Here is a 19,986-nt window from a genome sequence, read left to right on the forward strand (position 1 = left end):
TGGAAACCCCCAAATTCTACAGAATCCATGACCTACCGGTAGTTTTGTGGCGGTCCATTTCACTGGTACTGAAGCATCCAAGTTCAGTCTTAAAAAGGGATTTTGAGGATGGACTGAGTCAGAATGCGAATCAATGAAAATGCACTTTCTTCAGTTCTAGCTTCCCCATGGCTACTATATGTCATTCTGCAGGTTTCATCAGGATAACAAAGAGGCAGCTTATTCATTAACATTTTAGCATAATAGGCCAATTTGCTGTCCATCACAGCATGGCTAGCCTGTATAATCAATACAGCACATTGTGTAATGATAATGAAGGCTAAAGGAAAATGCTAAAACATTTTAATGGGATGGTTTGGTGAAAAGTGCCAGTCAACCCTTTCAATATACTTTACTGGTGAGTTCAGAGATATTAGGCAGAGAGAAGGCCTAACACCTGATACATCCATTCTTATGCAGGGCCAGCTCTAAGGCAAAGCTGGGTGGCGCAGGGCGCCAGGGTGCCGGGGCGCCAGGGGGGCGCCGCGTGGCGGCTCCTGCTGCAGCGGCGTTGCGCCCGCCAGACAGACAGCCGCGGTGGGAAACGGAGGGGGCGGGACGCCAGAGCGATCTTCGCACCACAGCGCCCGGGCGCCTGATATGCTTAAGATGGCCCTGTTCTTATGTTTGCCTTTCCTGCTAAAATGTGGCTTTCCCCCGAACATATGTTAAAGGCAGGGCTTTAGAATGCTCCATATGTTCTTATATTGTCTATCTATCTACAACTTTTCTTGATTAGCCCTGGGTTCAAAGATGAGCCCGAGCACCTCACATTTCTGTGAGGTGTTCAGACTTGGATTTTGGTGAGTCTGCTGAGTAACAGGCAGCTGCATGATTGTGGGTCAGTTATGAAGAACGCCTCTCTCTTTGTGCACTTAAGGACTGAATATGGTACACAGATGATATAATTAGTAGGGTGTCAGTAATAGTAGCAGTAATCAAATTTTTCTCCCATTAGAATCACGTACCTCTGTGTCCCACCAGAAGAAAAGCACTGGCAGGAATGTATTTATTTCCTGCCTTTCACCATAAGGTCCCCTTGTTGAATGTCTACGAGCACATTCAGTGTGACATATTCAACTATCATTTACTCAGGGGAGACCCATTTAAATTAATAGCCACGACTCACTTAGGTCCATCAAATTCAGTGGCTCAGTTCTGAGTAAAAGGTAGTGGATACAAGCCAAGGTTTTCAACAGCTACTAGCCATGATGACTATATTCTCCCCTTACTGTTGGAGGAGATGCGCCTTTGACTGTCAGTTGCTTGGAATCACAAGTAGGGAGAGCACTGATACCCTTGCATTCCGCTTGCAGGCTGTCAGAGGCATCTGGTTGGCCACTGGGAGAACAGGATGCTAGACTACAGAGTCCCTTGGCATGATCCAGCAGAGTTTGTCTTATGTTCTTCAAAGGAGGAATCACGATCACACCTCTTTTGAAAAAACCTCATTGGCTCCCTGTTCACTTCCATGCTCAATTTGGTGTTTTGCAATGTTCACATATTTTGCTCTTTTGTAAGCCACACTGGAGCAATTACCAATTGGTGGGATATGCATTTAAGAGGAATGTAAAATGCCAACAGTGTACTAGATGCTGTCCAATATGTGTATGCCAGTGCGTGTGTTTTTGTGTGGCTCTTTGCACATTGTAAGCAGTTATGGAAAAAAAATATTCCCATTGGTCCCCAGTAGGAACATGCAAGGGGGAGCTGCTTAACTTGTCCTAGAGGTTTATGGGCTGTTAATCAGGGTTGAAAAAGGTGACTGGAGGAGCGCATTTCCAAGTGTGCATTTGTTTGTCAATAAGGCTTCATGTGCTATCAGTAACCTCTTGGTCATGCTGCTCATTCTGTCGATATTTCATAGCGGCGTAATGGTATTATATGACTGACTAATGGGAATGGCCATTAACGGCACTGATGCAGCTTGAAAATAGCAATCTATATTTTATGGACCGGAAAGAGCCGGAACCTTTACCTTAGACCTCAGTGAGAGTAACAGAGAATGATAATATGAATGAAATGTGTGTCCTCACATCCCCCAGGTAGCTTGTAATAAAAACCAGCTTTATTTCAAAACAGTGTGTGTGTGTGTGTGTGTGTGTGTGTGTGTGTGTGTGTGTGTGTGATTTTTGCTAAAGGAGCATGGAAGCAAAGGATTGACACATCCGCTCCTGCTTTTAGGAAACTCGCCCTTTAGTAGAAGGGAGAGGATGGGCTCTTCCTGGGAGCCAGCAAGCAGAGGTACATGAGAAGACCCTTGCTGAATGTCAGACATGTAAAACATCCCTGGCATCTGTTTAAAAGTATGCTGGAAAAGACCTGAGCCTTAAAGACAGTGCAGCCTGCCACAGAAGCCCACAGAGTGAGGCAGGCCAGAGTTGCAGAACTGCATAGCTGGTCAGTTTGCTTCAACAAGGTCTGGAGTCCAAAGGAGGCCTTTTATGCTACCAGACCCTCCAAGTGCGCCTATTTTCCAAGGACATCCCTGGTTTAAAGAAGCTGTCCCAGTTTCTGATCTCTATTTAAGACAAAATGGCTTTAGATAATACAGGCCCGTGTCAGAGGCAGGCAAACCCTTAGAAGCGGCATCCTGTAAACCAGAGGAATGCCTCATCTCAGAAAGTGCCCACAGGTTTTCATTCATTTATTGGATTCAAATTATTAACCATTTAAAATATATGGTTCCTGATTCATCAGGGTTAGATTTTATGACAAACCAAATGCTTTTAATAAAATAACCATCTAAAGCAGCCCTACTGGAACGTCTCTAGCAGGCATAGCTAATGTGGGGCCTTCAAGAGATTCCCTTTCAATTCAGTTCAATTTATGTATCCCTTTCACATTGCCAGGCATCTCAAAGTGATTTATATATGCTATGTGTAACGGTAACATTCAAAATAGAATATAAAACAAAAGTACATTAAACTAAAACATATATACTAAAAGTATTTATCTCTATAGAACAGGCATGTCCAACAGGTAGATCGTGATCTACCGGTAGATCACCGGACATCTGTGGAAGATCACTGGTAGGTAGATCACTGGCTCCCCCCAAAGAAGCTCAACAACCTTGACCTGAACCCCAGGAAACAGGGCTTTCCTTCCTAAAAAAGCTCAACAACTTTTACCTGAACCCCCCAAAATGGGGTAGATCACTGCCAGCTTATAACTCTGTGAGATCGCTGTCTCTTGGGAATTGGCCACCCCTGCTGTAGAAGAAACATCAGTGACATGACATGACTACTCTTCCTACCCAATAAGAAACACCAAAACTAAGGATGGACTCCAGGTACCATCAGCCTCAGCCACCATGACCAATGGTTAGGGATGATGAGAGCTGGAGTCCAACAATATCTGGAGGGATGCAGCGCCCCCCCTTCCTGTGACAGACAATAGCAAAGCCATGAACCGAAGGCCTTATCTGATACCGAGAACAGATAATCTCCTGCTGAAGAACAGTGAAACTTTACCTATCAAATGTGGTTGGATAGTTCCTCCCTCCCCCTTGTTCCTCTTTACTCCAGACTCCCAACTCCCATCAGCCCTGACCAGTATCAGATAAGGCTTTGTGGACCCTAAGTGCATTGACTTCATCGTTACACCCATCTCTGCCCAGTTTTGTACATGGAATCAACTATAACCCCCCCCCCCCCGGCCCAACTACCATAAGCCAGATTTGAGAGCCTGGTTGTTAAAGAACTGAGCATTTCATATCACTTAATGACATCATTTAGCTCAGAAGAAAGCTAATTTTGGACAGTAAGTGGATTGACTGACCAATTTGTGTTTTAAGATGATAATTCCCCCACGTACTGCACTTCAACGCGCTCCACGGAGAACCGCTTAACACCTTCTGACACTCCGCGGAGCAGCTCTGCCTTCCGCGACGAGTGTGGCAGAGATGCAGGGAAGAGTTAAAAGTGAAGCCTCTGCCTATTTGAACTGTTTTCTCAGCGCTGCGTGTACACAGATACACTTTTGATGTGTTAACTAGAAAATCTGACGGAAGAAGAACAAAGCAGCTGTCACGGAAAGGAAGACGCTGATGAAGAACCACACAGCCTTTTATTGAAGAACTGTCAAGATTGATCCTGCAGCACTCAGTTTGTCTGTAGTATTTATCAAAGACCCAGATCAGATGAAGGAAATTAAAAAAAAAAGAAAAAACCCTCTCTCCACTGGACAGTTATTAATGGTATCTCAGATTGCGTTGCATTTAAAATGCCTAGGGAGGGGCGGCTGTGTTTTCCTTTTTCTTCTTTGAGGGTTGGAATATGTGCACAATAAAGCATAAACAAATAGCTTTTCATAACTGAGCAAATTACTTAAGGGTGAATTCATGCCTTTTAAATGGATGATTATCCTTTTCTGGATCCCACATCCATGCTAGCTTCTGTACCAGCTGATTCACTTATTTACATCACAGCAGCTCCTGGAACTGGGTGGATGTGTCACTCTGTAATTTACTCTCCAGCTTCTCATCATGATTTTTTTTTTAACAAAAAGTGTTGCCTCATTTGTTTATTGGTGTGTATGGTGTGTAACAAGGGGCAGTAACTCTTGTGAGGGATCTGTCGTGTTCCTTCTGGGTAGTTAATCCACCTTTGGTCCCCAGTTCTCAGCAGTGGCACATGGAAGCTGTCAGCATGTCACAGAGGCCACATCCCAGAAAAGGGCTTTGATTGGCTGGCTAAACCCAGTGAGGGTAGCCAATGGGTCTTAAACCCTTGGTGAGTTAAGGGACTTGTCTATCATGTGAGGACAGGTTCCAGCAGACTGAGGGGACGAGGCTGATAGTGGGTCAAGCAGGGAGCTTCTGCATGTGCTGTTGAGGGAAATGAGGGGGAGGTGGGACTCCCCAATCTGGGAATGTAGCCCATCCAGGAGAAAGAAAACCTCTACTGCCTCTACTGCCTTCCATCTATTCTCACCTGTGAGGAAGGCTTTGGGAGTCAACCCCGAGGAGCAATCCATACCCACTACCTTTCAGGACATCTTTGGGCCAAGGAGTCAACGCTACACAAATCCGGAGGGGAACCCCTAAGGCAGTTGGATGGCACCTTGGACGCCTCCTTCCGGCAACTCCCGCAGCCAAGCCTGGTGCCAAACGTATTGCTCTGCTTTCCTTCGGATCACATCAGTGAGTCTGAGGGGGTTGGGTGTCTTGCCATCTGGGCAGCCCAGGATTTCCATAGACACTGCCCAGGCTTGTGCCGTAGAGAGGTCACTTCAGTGCTCCAATGGTAGCAAAATCAATGCGAGAGACAGCAGTTACGAGTTTTAAGGCAGCCCTGTTTAGGGAAGTTTTTAATGACTGATGATTTTATGTATTTTTGATCTTTGTTGGAAGCCGCTCAGAGTGGCTGGGGAGGCCCAGCCAGATGGGCGGGGTATAAGTTGTTGTTGTTGTTGTTATTATTATTATTATTATTATTATTATTATTATTATTATTATTATTATGTGTTATGTATTCACTAGTCTGTGTTGGCCTGAGCTTGTGTTTGGACAAAGTATTCTGAGCCCCTATGTTCTGATTCAATACATGATATCCAATCACAGAACATTTCAGGATTTGGGCTACTGCCATTGGCCCTTAAACTCCGAGTTATGATTCACAGCTTGGGAGTTTAGACAGCCAATCACGTTGAGAATGGGAGTGGTCCAGGCCTTTAGAAATGTATATAAGCAATTGTTTTGCCTCTGTTGTCCAGTTCTGTTAGTTCAATAAAGGTTCTTGCTGTTATCACTGTGTCTTGCTTCATGGGAACCCACCTACATTTCAATAAGCACAATCTGATTGGTGTAAAGTATGAGCAATAAGGATTGCCTTTGTTGGTGGGAGAGATCATGTCTCACTGGTCATCTACTGCCTACCTTAAGCCAGGCAGCCTCTGATCAATAAAGTGCTAACCCGCCACTGTCTGCCTGCTTCAATGGGTGCTTGGTGTGGTCATACAGTTCGTCACAATTACTGAGAAGTAAGTCCTTCCTTATATGGACGTGGGTGGCACTGTGGGTTAAACCACAGAGCCTAGGGCTTGCTGATCAGAAGGTCGGCAGTTTGAATCCCCATGATGGGGTGAGCTCCCATTGCTTGGTCCCAGCTCCTGCCAACCTAGCACTTCGAAAGCACATCAAAAGTGCAAGTAGATAACTAGGTACAGCTCCAGCGGGAAGGTAAATGGCGTTTCCGTGCGCTGCTCTGGTTCGCCAGAAGCGGCTTTGTCATGCTGGCCACATGACCCAGAAGCTGTATGCTGGCTCCCTCAGCCAATAACGCAAGATGAGCGCCGCAACCCCAGAGTCGGTCACAACTGGACCTAATGGTCAGGGGCCCCTTTACCTAAGTCCTTCCTTATTCTGTTGAGCTTTCTGCACTGGACACAGTGTGCATTGGTTGCAGTTTTACAACACAATCCTATATCTTATGGCAGGATTCAACCAAATTGTAGCATGTGCAGCACAAAGTCTGCTTGTGCAATGGGACCCCCCCCCCCGCTCATTCCATATGCCCCATGCGCTTCCTAAATCTATTCTGGAGGGTTGGACAGTGTGTGGGGATCTGTGGTTGGAGAAGTCTCATTGTGCACTGCCAGCAGACCTTGTTCTGCACATGCAACAACAATGGGCTCGTCCACACGCACACATGTTCCGTGCCTAGAAAGCATAAGTTTAAGTGGTTTTGCATTTGCCTCGCTCCTTTCTTCCAGAAAACCTGCTCTTTAGAGATAAATTGGAACAAACAGCAATCCGTGGGAAGCCCAGTTGCTGTTCGCTCCAATACAGCACTAAACCACAGGTTCCCCCGGGTGAAAGCAGCAGCACAAATGGAATTGCGAACAAGTCCTTAATTGAATCCTGTCTGAAGACATAAGATCATGTTGTAAGACTGCATACCCCACTTAGCACGATATTGAATTCCAACCTGTATCTAATGTATTTTTCTGTGTATAAGATGCCCCCATGTATAAAATGCATAGCTGCCAAGTTTTCCCTTTTCTCGCGAGGAAGCCTATTCAGCATAAGGGGAAATCCCTTGAAAAAAGGGATAACTTGGCAGCTATGAAAATGACCCCTATTTTTCTTAACCCAAAATTTAAAAAATAAGTTGTTTAGCTTTTTGGGGTGGGAATGGGGGAGGTCACTTCCACCAATTGCTCACCCGCCTGCCCGCCACTGCCGATCGCTTGCCACAGCCACTGCTGATCGCATACATCGCTGCAGCAGCCAATTGTCTGCCCGCTCACCGCCACCCACAACCCAACCGCCCACTTGCTGCAGCCGCCAATCGCCTGCCCAATTGCTGCAGCCACAGCTAATCACCAGCAGGCCTTGCCGCAGCCACCAATCACCCACCCAATCGCTGCTGCCCATCACCTGCTTGCTGCTGCCATTAATCACACGTCCCCCCTCTGCATTTACTTATTTACTATAAGATGACACCCAATTTTGCCTAATTTGTTTTAGCAAAAAGCATCGTCTTATACACGAAAAAATACGGTATATCGATACTTAGACAAAGGTCTCACTGAGTTCATTGCAGCCTACTGCCATGTAAGTCTGCATAGGATTGCAGTCCAAGACTGCAATCCTATACCCATTTAACTGAAAGTAAGTCTCGGTGAACTCAGGGGGACCTACCTGCAAGTACACATGGGTAGGACCATACTGTTGGTGTCTATTCTTGGTTGACAATGCAAGCATTTCCTCTTTGCCAGGTCTCAGAAAATGGATGGAATGGGCTTGAGGATTTATTTTGCTAAAAAAAAACCCAAAACCACCCATTGCGGGAAATGAAACTGACTGAACTGCAAAATACTGTTTTTATCCATCACTACCTGCTGTAGTGTATTGGCCTCTAGAGCAAAGTTGGAGTACCTGTGGCCCTCCTGATGTTGCTGGACTACAACTCCCATCATCCCTCACTGTTGGCCATGCTGGCTGAGACTGATGTTAGTTGGAGTCCAACATTATCTGGGCGGCCAGTCACAGGCCCTCTGCTTTAGAGAGTGGCTTTTATTGCTTGCCTACCATGGAGTGCCTGGCGTGCTATGGTCCATGGGGTCATGAAGAGTCGGACACGACTAAACGACTAAACAACAACAACACCATAAATATAAGTGATCCTTCAGCTATTATTATTATTATTATTATTATTATCTTCTGTTTTGCTTATGGCATTTCTTGCTGAAATTGCTTTAAATTTGTCTTATTTCTGGCACATATTGTTGTCTGTACTTCTCCATAGACTGCTGCTTTTTAGTTGTATTTATTATCATTCTAAGCCGCCTTGAAGGCAAAGTGGAGTATAAATATTTTTAGTAAATAAATATGTCCTGAGGGAATGAGGTTAGTGCAATTACTATGCCTGTTTTTGATTGGATCGGTTTCCCAGTAAACAACAAATAGATATAGGAAAAACGGTTCAGTTTGAGGAAACTGTGGGGGTAGCTTGCGATAGGCTGTTCACCTCTTCTAAGAAAAAGGCTGACACTTAGCAGGCACTGACATCGCACAGGAGTTTAGAACATGAAATATAAGCCATTTTCATCTTGCCACCGTTCTGAGCAGGGCTGGAAACATATTGCACCCAAGCCTTATGAACCTGTTTCTTCTTTTCCTTTCACGGCGATTGGAACCTCTTGAGCAGAACCTCAGCTCATTCATGAACTCACCATCTGCCAACTCAAGCCTCCCATCATTAATATACAGTGCAAATCCAGACTGGTTTAGAGGATGTTCATGGAAGTTACTGAGGCAATGTACGTGAGATACTCTTGAGAATTTGGGAGAACTTCCCCATGACTATCACATGCTATCACACAGTCCTACACATGTCTATTCAGAAGGGAGTCCTATTAACTTCAAAATGTAAGTGTGCATAGCAGGGGTCAGCAATTTGGCACCTGCAGGTGTGTATATATATATATGAGCCCGGAAATACCTTCCCTGGCACCCTCAAGGTCTCCTTCCTCTGCTAAAATTAGTCTTGAAAGAAGCCTTCTATTGCAGCCAGCAGAAAAGGTGACGTTGTGCAGGTGGCATCCACAACCTTTTCCCCAATATGTTGTTGTGCCCACGAGTCCAAAGAGGCCAGAGCATTATCGTTTGTTTTTAGACAATAATTTCTCAGTTTAGAGAAGAAAAACCATTCAATGAGAACGCAGTCTTTCTGTTTCTGTGAATATTTCTGCTGGCCTTTGTAGTGAGGTGCTTTTGCCAAAGGGCCCACATTTTCTTGTCGGGAGAGCTTTCTACACTAGCTTACAGAGCTCCTCTTTGGGGGTTTCCTTTCTACCTTTAAATACACTTTCATAACAAAATACAAGCGGTCATTCAAACAGGTTTATTCATGGGCGATGTTCATTCATCTGCCAGCAACCAGAAAGAAGCAACACTGCTTTCTCCATTACAAGAGAATGAATACGAAAAGGCCGCCAGCTTTCAGGGGAAGTTTGGTGGAAAGCACATTGTGGCTAGGAAGAGGTATCCTTTTCTTTCATGTAAATAAATAGATCACTTTACAGCAGATTTTTTTAAAATAGAGAAATGAATGCAGCCTATTCTAGGGGCACTTTATTCAGCTCTAGAGTAAAATGTAAGCAGGCTGAAAAGAGAAGGGATGGAGTGGGGACAGAATGTTCATTTTCAAAGAAAGAAAGATTGATACACAGGAGACAAATTTACATATAAATACTCTATTTTTAAGATAGAGAGAAAAGGTAAAGGTAAAGGGACCCCCTGACCATTAGGTCTAGTCGTGACCGATTCTGGGGTTGCGCGCTCATCTCGCATTATTGGCCGAGGGAGCCGGTGTATAGCTTCCAGGTCATGTGACCAGCATGACAAAGCCACTTCTGGCGAACCAGAGCAGCACACGGAAACGCCGTTTACCTTCCCGCTGTAGCGGTTCCTATTTATCTACTTGCACTTTGATGTGCTTTCGAACTGCTAGGTTGGCAGGAGCTGGGACCGAGCAACGGGAGCTCACCCCGTCACAGGGATTCGAACCGCCGACCTTCTGATCAGCAAGCCCTAGGCTCAGTGGTTTAACCCACAGAGCCACCTGGGTCCCTAGAGCGAAAAGTTAACTACTAATAGGAAGTTGTCCTGCAATGATTCAGACTTTTGGACCACCTAGTTTAGTACTGGCAGCAGTATCCAATGGTTTTTAGGCAAGGGAGATTCCTAACCCTACCTGCAAACGCTGGGGTTTGAACCAGTGTTCCTCTAAATATAAAGGAGATAATGCTGGCCCAAGACATTTTGACACCTGAGGCAAACCACACAATGGTGTGTCCTCCAGCCTTGACAAGGGACAGAGGGCTGAGTGAAGATCTACATTGGGAACAAGGGTGGGGAAATCAATTTAACCTTACCCAGCAGTTGAAGTGGGATTAAGAATCCATCGTGGAGGGATGGAAGAGATCCTCTCTAAATCACACCCGGCAGCTGCAAACCCTAGGAGAGCCCAGTGTATTCACTGAGAGGCTGCTGTAGAGGCGGAATTGGTGGGAGGCTGCCAAGGATAAGGCAGATCCAGCCTCCAAGGAGCATGTCACTGCCATCAAGACCACTGTAGCAGCAGCAGCAGTATGCAGTGCATTCCGATCTGCTGCCCCCGTGGATACTGCCGCCTGAAGTGGTCGCCTCAACTTGCCTCATGAGTGGGCCGGTCCTGAAAGAAGAAGGTCTGCCACTGAGCTATGGCCTTTCCCCATGTAAAATGTAGATAATCATGATAATCTCCAGGCAACCTGCAGTTTCTCTGCAGTGAGTGCATCATGGTGAAGGAAGATCTTTTCACAGATCCCCTTGCAGAATATGTGCCTTTGGAGCAAGTGGCAGGATACCGAAGCAAGGAGAGAGGGCTCCCAGAAGCCTGTTTTCCTGAAAATTTACTACAATGGGAAATTTGGCTCAGATTTGAAAAATGGCCTTCCCCCCCCCAAAAAAAAATTTGTTGTTGTTGTTGTTGTGAAAGTTGCAGATTTTGAAATGTTCACATTTGAACTGTTGATTTTGATTTTGGAGAATTCACTGAAATGAACACTTAAATCTTACTTAGTTTAAATATTTTTAGGTCTTTATTTAGTCTTATTTAGTTTTTAGGTAATACTATCAGGCACCGGCTCCCAACGACAATACATGAAATTGTTCTTAAAATTCTAACATTATATAACCGAGACTTTTTACTGCAACACAATTATGAGTATACTAGTACTCCTAAATAATTTGCAGACTGTGAGTTATATCAATGTTAGTCTTACTCGGTGCAGCAGACTCATTGAAAGTAATGGACATGACTAACTCAAGTCCATTAATTTTGATGGGTTTGCAATGAGTCAGGCTTAGTTGGATGCAGCCCCGTGAGCACGATCCATTCCTGATTGGGCTCAGTTCTGCTGGCCCTTGAATCATTTACACAACCGCACGTCAGTCGTCATTTGTAATGGGGTGCCCCTATTTGGTGGGAGCTGGCTGCAGTTACGGTAGCATCAGTCCTCTTTGGAGAGTAGGATCATGGTGAAAACAGCAGAAGAGCGAATGGATATCTCAGTTGACATCTTTTAATGAAGCAGAAATTTAGAGAGCAATTTCAAAACAATGTAGAAAGTAAGCTGGTTAATGTAGTTCCGTATCACCCATTGATAAGAAGAGCCTGCTGGATCAGACCAATAGCCCAGGGGTGCCAACTTGAAGAAAATAGGGGGGGCACAGCTAAGCCCTGCACTGCATAATCAATCACATTGTGGGGCTCACCCACACCATCTGAATGGTAAAGCCCATCAGCTTTGTGGGGGTCCAGCCCCCTCAAATATTTTATTGGAGAGGCTGAAGACACCTCGGCCCCTAGGAGTTGGCTCCTATGAATAGCCCATCTAGTCCAGCATCCTATTCTCACAGGGGTCAACAAGGTGGCTGTGAGAAACCAGTGAGCAGACCATGAGCACAAGAAGAGCCCTCTCCCCTCCCGTGGTTTCCAGCAACTGGTATTCAGAAGCAAAACTGCTTTCAGCCATGGAGGCAGAGCAGCACAGGGAAATGGAGAAAACAGGCTGTGTGGCGGCAATAAATATATATTTAAATAAGTGATTGTATGTATTTTTCTTTTAAACTGTTTTTAAGTAAGAAAAACCCGGTGGTTGTTTATGGGAACAAATATTTCACCTTTAAAAATGAAGTAGAGGGACTAAGTGATAAGATCTGGAACACAGTTCTTTTCTGCACGGCATTTCTGTTTGTGGAGGATTAAACTAAGAAGAAGTGTGCTGTTCATAATGTCTCTCCACTCTAGGCTTAATTACACCTAATATTGAATTTTTGTTTTGTTTTTCAAAGTACATTTTCCCTGTTCCCTGCAAAGAATCGCTCGAGGACTAAGATAAGCAATCATTTAACATAACTATTCAAGCCACTAATTGTACTTAGAAGTCTGCAGAACAAACTTTGTAGAGTTGGCCAAGGCCCCTTCTAGGCTCAATCCCACAAAAAAATTAGTTGTGCTTAAGACCCAACAAGATGAGTTTCCCTGTCAACTCCATTGTTGCCTAATTGTCCCCCTTTAATAAATTACCTTTGCTTCCTAGCTAATCAGGAACCAGAATACTGTATGTGAATCAGCAGCTGGCTAGCTTACACCCATCATACCACAACAGGATATGAAAACACTGGGATTTTCCACAGACCACAGAGACAGAAACCCGTATCCACCTGTAAGGGTGACTCTCTACAGGGAGCCAGCCCCCATCATCCTAACGTCCACCTCGCCAAGCAGCCGGGGGGGGGGGAGACTCAGAGGGAGAGAGAAATCAGTGTGAGGAACAATGGGAAAGCTCGGGGGCGGAGAGATGTAGGCAAGGGCTCCAGGATGCTGGAGAGCCATTGCACCGCTTTGACCAGGAGGAGACTGAGAGGGCATCGTTCCTTCCGGTGCAAGAGTTAAGGAGAGCACCGTGACGTAGGTCAAGGGGGAGGCGTTTTGGCGTGCCCCGACTACTTTGCTGGCATAGGAACAGACGTACGCCATTGCCGAATTCTGGTTTGGACTGAGAGGTCATGTTTTAAGCTATCTCTGCACTGTAAATACAATGCACAATAAAAGTCTTTAAAGACAAACTGGACTCAAGCGGAGTTACTCTAGAGGAGCCACGATGACCCTCTGACACCACCCAATAGGGATATGTCTGCAGGACCATTTGCCTTCCAACATTATGGCACCATACTACAACATCTCAGAGTAATGAGTCCCACAGTTTGTGCACTGTTTGGGAACAAAATGTGTATGGATTAAGTATAATGAGTGCTTTCTAATTGGGAGCTAGAGACAGTGCAATTACTTCTTAATATGAAGATATGTATAAAGAAGGAGTCTAAAATGTTCCTTTCAGTTCTTTTCTAATAAAACATTGCTTTAATCAGAAGTGTAATTAAAGCATTCTGAACAGTCCCTAGCAAATAATCTCACTTCCACATCAATATATCATTTGTGCCACAGTTTATACATCTGTATTTCCTCAAAGTTTCTATAAAAAAGCCCACTGGGTTGGTTTTTTTTAAAAAAAATACAACAGGGTTTTTTATTCTTATTAAAGTGAGGAAAAATTACATATTTGCAAGTTTAATAGCTCCTCTAGAAACGGTTAGAGCCTATCAAACAACACACACACAAACCCACCCCTGCCAATACAGTTAATGAGAATGGTAAAACCACATGGTGCATATATGTGGCCCAAATAATATAGGAATTGTAAAGGATAAATTTGAACTCCTCAGAAACATTTGCAGACAACGGTTGAAAGGATGCACCAGGAGTTTCGATGCAGGAGAGGACATGGCAACCACCAATAAACCCACTGGGAAAGCACAGGTAAGTTTCTTTTTCTTTTCTTTTTTAATACTGTTTTTATTTACTTTCATGGTACGGAAGATAAATTCTGAGAAAACAATTGTTACAACAGTAAACAAATAATAATAATAATAATAATAATAATAATAATAATAATAAGCCCTCCCTAAACAGGGCTGCCTTCAGATGTCTTCTAAAAATCTGGTAGCTGTTTTTCTCTTTGACATCTGATGGAGGGCGTTCCACAGGGCGGGCGCCACCACCGAGAAGGCCCTCTGCCTGGTAACTTGTCCTGATAAAATTACAGACTTTTATCACGCCATGTGTTAAAGTTTCATTTGATTACTCTAAGAGATCATGGTACATTTTCCCAGGAGTGCTGAGTGGATTCCTGCCACACTCTGAACAATTTGTGTATTCAATAAACATTTGCCATATGTTATAAAAGGAATAGGGATTGTGTTTGCCCTTTGCCGCTCTCACCTGGCATGTTCGTTTCTCAGCCAATGCTATCGACCATCCTCTGCTATACCAAGAATCAATCTTCAGCCCATCACCGGTTTTCCAACATCTGGCTAGGTAAGCTTCTGAAAGGTAGATTCCCACAACCAGATCCCCATGACTTGCACTCATTTATTTCGGTACGCTCTTGCTATCTCAGGGTGTTAGCTTGCATATGCTCCAACTGTCCTGATCTACCAGGAATGCACTCCGTTTCATGGTTCCTATTGCTATGAATCATTGTATCTGTTTTTGCTGAAGCTTTTGAAGCTCCCGAATGATCGACCAGGAGGGAGAGAACATGCCAGTTACGCATGTGTCTCTGCCAGGGTCCTACACGAGAGTAGGACGATCCTAACATAAGACACATGGCCACTCTAGTCCCATCAGTGGGAGGAGATCCACAGGTTGCACTATGCCTAAGTCCTGGAGCTGGCACTGTTTTGAGCTGTCTGTGATTGCCAGTTAGGTGGTGGCAAGTTACTATTGCTCAGAAAAGGGACCCAGACGTGAGTACAGTGGGCACTTGGGTTGCGAACGTGATCCATGCGGGAAGCACGTTCGCAATCCACGGTGTTCGCAACCCGCAGCGCTGCGTCTGCGCATGCGTGGGTTGCAATTTGTCGCTTCTGCGCATGTGCAAAGCACAATTTAGCACTTCTGCACATGCGCGAGCACCGAAACCCGGAAGTAACCCGTTCAGGTACTTCCGGGTTTGCGCGGTGCGCAACTCTGAAAACACTCAAGCTGAAGCGTCTGTAACCCGAGGTAACCTGACTGTACTTAACTTCACATAGCAAAGCATCTGTCTCAAGCTTCTTTCAAGCCTCTGCTTGAACCCCTGCCAGTCAGAACCTTACATGGAGTCAGACCATTGTCTCATATAGCTCAGTATTGTCTTCTCTGACTGGCAGTGGCTCTCCAGGGTTTCAAGCAGAAGCTTTTCACAGACCTAGCTAGAGACACAATCAGTCATAAGGGAAATGACCTGTGCACTTGATTGGGGTATTATTGTCCATACAGTCCAATGCCTTGGCATTGAAAGCAATGAGCCCCGATGCAAATTAAGGCCTGCCTTTCTGTAAAGGGATGTAGGTGGCGCTTTGGTCTAAACCAATGAGTCTCTTGGGCTTGCCGATCAGAAGGTCGGCGGTTCGAATCCATGCAACATGGTGAGCTCCCGTTGCTCTGTCCCAGCTCCTGCCAGTTTGAAAGCATGCCTGTGCAAGTAGATAAATAGGAACCACTGTGGCAGGAAGGTAAATGGCATTTCCATGCTCTCTGGTTTCCATCACAGTGTTCCGTTGTGCCAGAAGCGATTTAGTCATGCTGGCCACATGACCCAGAAAGCTGTCTGTGGACAAATGCCATCTCCCTCGGCCTGAAAGCAAGATGAGCGCCGCAACCCCATAGTCACCTTTGACTGGACTTCACCATCCAGGGGCCTTTTACCTTTTACTTCTTGATGAGCTCTTGCTCCCTTCAGGATTCCTCACCACCAGCACCACCCAGTCACTGAAAAGCCTTTTATGTGGGATGGGAACAAGAGCTCCATTTGCACAAACTCTTCAAACATCAGGGGTTAACAGAAAGAGCTTCCAAATTGAAGAAGGAAACAGATATGTTGGAAGCAGCAAAGGTCCTTCTTGTAAATGGAAATGGGAGTGTGTGTGTGTGTCCCAAAAGTACCATTACAGGCTGACATTCCTTCGTGATGCAGCTTGAGTGAGAAGAGTTTCATCTGGCCTCATATCTCCATTACTGGGGAAGGACTGTGCTGGAATGGTTTTAGAATTTCCCTTCAGATACCAAACAGGCCCTAACGCTGGGTACACCCTGCCAAAGCCCTCCTTCTGCCCATTCCCTTCTCTGCCGCGATCTTAAAGAGGTTAATCTCTTATTCTTACGGAATGAGCTAAAAAAAGAGAAGTGGAATTTATCCATATTAAACGTTGGCTTGGCCCATTTCCCCTCAGGTTTGCACACACGTATATCCACACCATCCACACCCAATCTCAGTGTGTCTAAAACTGCTGGAAATTGGGCTTGCGTGTGACTGCTTAGCAAAAGGGATAGGAGTCCTGGATCACAGAACATCACCCAGGATGCTTACTGCCATCTAAGGTGTCAGCTTGACACTTGTTTTTAAATGTGGCCATTGATGGATGGATGATCTAGGTATAAAGCAGATATCCTCCTTTTCTCTCTCTAAGGTAGGCGTAAGTTTAAATCCCACTTTCATGTCAAGTTTATGGATACAGCTCTTTACATATGCAAGGAGGCTGCTTTATTCCCCCTACCCCCCTACCCTTAAATCTAATGTTATGCTTCTGAATACAGAATTTACCTAAGTAAATAATTATTTTCAAACCTAAGATTTAGGCAGCATTAGGATTTGATGTTATGCTAATGTTTGACAATTACTAAATGTGGGTATCAGGCAGTACTTTTTTAAAAGTTTAATTTAAAGCAATTTGACATGGAAAGGTTATTACTTTAGTTGCCAATAAAAGCTGTACTTTTAACATAAGTGTACACTAGACCCTAGGGTATGTGACTATTATCTTTTCTGCAATTATGTGGTGTTCTACATAAATGCTAAAAAAAAATTAGAAATATCAAAAGTATGAACTTAGATACAATATAAAAAAGTTGAATAGATAAAACCAGAAAGCAAGTTGACACGAACATAGACAGGTTGAGGTTTCCCCCTAGAGGTAATATTTGGAAAATCCTATAGCATTTTGGTTAATACATGAATTCAGCTTTTAAAATTGGCAAAAAACAAACTCTGATCAGAGTATTGCTTTGTCTTGTAAATTCGTAAATACAAACAAACAAACAAACCGTGGAATACAGATGAATCTGTCATGTAGGCACCCTGATATCTGTAATCAAGTCATCTTCTTTCAGCAACCCAGAGTAAGGCAATCCTTTACATTTTACCACATCCCCTCTCAGTTTTACTGAACAACCAACTGGCAAAGAGCTCTGATGAACTCAAAAACTTACTCACTTTTTGGTGGCATCTTTGTGGCCATAGACTGGTACTTCTTGTATCAATGCGAAGTGTAAATTTTGCTTGCACCCCACAAAAGCAGGGCTTTTTTCCAGCTGGAACTCAGTTCTGGCACCTCTCTGGTGGGCACCATTGCCATTATAAGAGAACAAGGGTTCGTGGTGAGTTCTGGCACCATCCAGCCTTAGGTGAGATGGGTGGTGAATGAGACAGAAACTTCTTGGTTGTGACACCCAGCTTTTGGAATTCCTTCTGGAACAGCTCAGCTGGCACCTATAAAGATGTCTTTTCAGTGCCAGGCAAAAGGCTCTTTATTTCCCACGACACCTTTAACATTGAATTGCACTGTTTTATTTCTGTTGTTTTGCCTGCTGCTATTGATTGTTGTATTATTTTAGCTTGCCCTGGGGACTAGGAAAGGAAAAGGTGGTTGTGGAAGAGGAGCCAGGCCCTCTCAGTCACCTCACTCTTGCTAACATTCAGTTGAACAAGAGCGTTCACTTTTGCAAGTGAATTCATGTGACATCCTTAAAACACTGATCTCAAACGACTTGGACAGGGGTTGGGGGAAACTCCCATTAGATATCTGTGTGTAAGTGGACAAATCCTGTAAAGGACAGTAAGCAGAGAGTAGAACTAAATAGTGAGACGCTGGCTCAACCCTTGGTGCTAGATGACAGCATTTACTGTGAAAGGACAAAGGAAAATTCCCCCTGCCAAACCAATGCCCCTTTAGCCTTCTTAAAGAAGCAGTTGGGGTTGTGGTGGATAGCTCAATGCACATCAGTGCATATGTGAAGAAAGGAATTCTACTCCCTCCCCAATGTGTATTACTTCATGCTTGATTACACTGAACCACTTTTAACAGTTTAATGCCTAGTTTCCTTGGAACAACTCGGTGTCATCAGCAGTAACTCCATATTATTAACACCAGTCCAAAATGAACCAATCCCAATGTAGAGCTTTGGAGAACCCCGATTCATACATCCCTCCATAATGAGAACTGATTATTTTCCAGGCTACTCTGACATATTGGTGAGGGTATGCCCCTCTCCTGTACCCATGAGGTTGATCCTTAACACCAAGGTTTATGATCTATAAGCCATGATTTGGGGATTTGGAAGCCCATTGTAGACCGCATTACGATCGTTTCTACTTAGTTCAGAAAATGCTGCAGTATTACAGACCTGTTGGCATATTTATAGCTCAGGGAGCTAGTCCAAAAGATTACTAACCAATACCACTTTACCTGCCATTACTATGAAGAAGTATATACTCAAACAATATTGTCGGTGGAGAAGGGAGAAGCACCATTGATTTGGACAGAAGGACTAAATTATATGGTCTTATGACTACAATGTGATTCATATCATAATTTTGCCCCAGATGTTTCCAGTTTGAAAGTTGGAGAAGTCATTATTGGACATAAAAGATTGGTTCACAGTCTGCTTGCTCCATGGCCTTTCCACTAGGTCTGGAAAAAAATAAGGCGTTTTTTTCTTCTTATTATGCCAATTGCAAATGGTGGCTTATGTTTCAAATTAGCTGAAGTTTGTTATTTTTCCCTCTTAGGTAGGGTCTAAAACAAGCTGTTCACAAGAGGTCCAGCCACAGTAATACAAGTCCCCCTAGAATTAGTTGGAAGAACTCCTGATGAGTTCACTCCTGTTTGTACATTAACCTTGGGATGAAAGGCCAGCCACAGTCATGTGAGAATCAAACCAAGTTTTCCAAAGCATGACACAATTTGATGGAAGTGTACGGGGCTCACAGAAAAATGTTTAGTGAGCCCAGAAAAACAATTAAAGCTTTAGGTTTTTAATGGTTCCACTTGCGGAATTACTAAGAGGTTGTTGACTCCAGAGGCCACACTGTAATGTTTGGAAAAAGAAACAGGTCAGGGAAGGAAGAACAGCCAACTCAGCTTGTGATGGGCAGTAGAAAGTCAAGAAGGTGGGTGGAAAATTAGGCTACGAATACAGCTCATTTGCCCCCCTCCATATCAGCATTTGCTGAGAGCAAAAATTATTATCCCAGATGAATGGTGGGGTTTGCATAGGATTGCATCTGTAGATTTCTCAGATATACAACACTTTATGTTAAGAAAATATAAACTCGACATTTACAGCAGTAAAGGGCAATGGAAGGGCCACTGTACCCTGCAGATGGTCAGCTTTCCCCACCATTTCAAGAGCTATTGCCAGCCTACAGGTGCATCACAAGTAAGGATGCTTTGTTAATTCGACCTCATCCTCACTTCCTAGGCTGAAATCCGGACTAGAAATTAGTTTACCCCCCAGCTATCAGCCTTCCTAAATGTTTTGCTGTAGTTTTCAGCACACCTGCAAAAACCAGAGCTACACTTTAAAAGGTGTGTTTTGAGAGCTACTATGTTTTAAAATGTGAATTTAAAATGCAAACTTTGTGCAGCATTTTTTTAAAATGGGGTGCAGGTCAACACTGGGCAAGAAGACAGAAGACAGCACACAGTTCTTCCACTGCCTATCTCCGCATTGTGGTGTAAGGGAAAGCGTGCCACTGCTTACAAAATGTGGTCTGAGCATGAAGCACCAC

The sequence above is a fragment of the Zootoca vivipara genome, chromosome 2, assembly GCF_965207765.1.
Source record: "Zootoca vivipara chromosome 2, rZooViv2.hap1.1, whole genome shotgun sequence".
NCBI classification, from domain to species: Eukaryota; Metazoa; Chordata; class Lepidosauria; order Squamata; family Lacertidae; genus Zootoca; species Zootoca vivipara.